Source organism: Cebus imitator, unplaced genomic scaffold, assembly GCF_001604975.1.
Source record: "Cebus imitator isolate Cc_AM_T3 unplaced genomic scaffold, Cebus_imitator-1.0 Scaffold49, whole genome shotgun sequence".
NCBI lineage: Eukaryota > Metazoa > Chordata > Mammalia > Primates > Cebidae > Cebus > Cebus imitator.
In genome coordinates, this window is record NW_016107364.1 from 1,683,776 (window position 1) to 1,685,794 (window position 2,019).

The following is a 2,019-nucleotide window of genomic DNA, read 5'->3' on the forward strand; positions in this document are numbered from 1 at the left end:
TTTTTTTTTTTTTCTTAAAAGAGTCTGTTTTGATGCTTAACAACCAATACCCCCAACCTTTACAGACACAAAAACAAACATACTAGACTTATTATTCCTTGTTATGGGCACATGTTTAACAAACATTTACAATATGGAAACACATGTCTTTTTGTTCTGGAAAATTTTTTAGAGTGGATTCTATGTTTCATATATTCCTCTCCCTTCTTTTCCTGGAGGCACGGAGATACCAGGCTGGTGGCTACGCTAAAAGAACCTCTCCTTATATCCCCAAGTCAAGCTGCAATGGAGTCTTTCCTAGGAAGTTGAAATTGCCAGAATTCCTGTTGCATCACAAGAGTTTCAGATCAATTCATGGTAAATACAGAAAGAGTAAGCCCCCAAAATGATAATCATTAGCTCTAGGTGGAAAAAAGCAAGTTATGTATGAGGGAAAGCCAAATCATTTATACCATGTGGTAAGAGTGCTGGCAAGGTCACAGAAATAAATGTCAAATATTGATATAATCACATTTTAATGCAAATATTTCTGAAAAGAGACATGAAAGAAGTATGTGGCGAGTTTGGGGAGAGAAAGACATCTAAATTAATAATGAATGTTTAAATAGAAAAAATGTATTAGTGTCACAAGTATGCTATTCAGAAAAGTGAACATAAATAAAATAATGAGTTAGAAGTTGTAAAATTTGTTGTCTTGAGGGAATGAAAATGAGGAAGGGCAAGGGACTACTATTTTTTAAAAAAAGAAAAAAGCCATACAGCTCTTTGACCCTTTGAACTACATGTACTTATAATATACAAAGAACACTGCATTGAGATAAAAGTTAAAATGCATCATTGATTTGAGTATTTTCTGCATGTAATTCATCACGTTAATTTTATTCTGTTGAAATGTTTCCCCACTATTTCTTGATGGCAAATGAAACTAGTGATAGTGAAATACTGTGTTTTATTCATTCAAAACAACAGAATACAGTACATCAAGGAACATATTTCTATACCCTACAAGAACCAAAAATCCAAGAGTACATACTAATGCTGGAAAAAGTGTTCTAGACAGGTTGACCATATAACTTATTCTAACAGGGATAATAAGAAATAAACCAGAATTATCCCAGACATTTATTACCCATACTTCCAAATAGGCCTTTTCTTCCAGCATCTTACAACATAGTTAGTGCTTTGAATCTGGAAAAATATATGTAAACCAACCTTGAGGATTTATAAAATTTCCTTATTCTAGAAGCTGTTTTTTTACCTACTGAATCACTAGAAATAAAGAAGCTTTTTAAAAAATAAACTTGTTTTTAGTTTTCAGGTAAATGTTTTCAGAGTTCAGAGACTTGGCTGGAAGAATTCTAATGAACAGATTAGCGAAAAAATATATTAACTTATACAGAATTCCAAAGGTGAAGGTCAATACTTTCTAGATGTTACATTTTAATAGTAAACTAATGATGATAAAATGATGTTACATGTTTAAATTGTCTTACATTTTTAAAAGATATTTTCTTATCACTATTGTGAAAAGAAACTTAACTTTGTACTCACAATTTAGCATCTCCAGTTACACTTTATAAACATCTTTATAATATCATCAATCTTGCTGAAAATTCATATAGGCAGTACAAAATACAGTTCATCATTATAAATCAAGGAGAAGTATTTTGGTTACAGTGATCTCTAATTACAATGTGGACTCTCCCAATTTAGAAAACTACTGTCAGCTGGGCTCAGTGGCTCACGTCTGTAAACCCAGCACTTTGGGAGGCCGAGGCAGGTGGATCATGGGGTCAAGAGATCTAGACCATCCTGGCCAGCAGGGTGAAACCCCATCTCTATTAAAAAATACAAAAATTAGCTCGGCGTGGTGGCATGTGCCTGTAGACTCAGCTACTAGGGAGGCTGAGGCAGGAGAAACGCTTGAACCTGGGAGGCGGAGGTTGCAGTGAGCCGAGATGGCGCCACTGCACTCCAGCCTGGCACCTGGTGACAGAGCGAGACTCTGTGTCAAAAAAA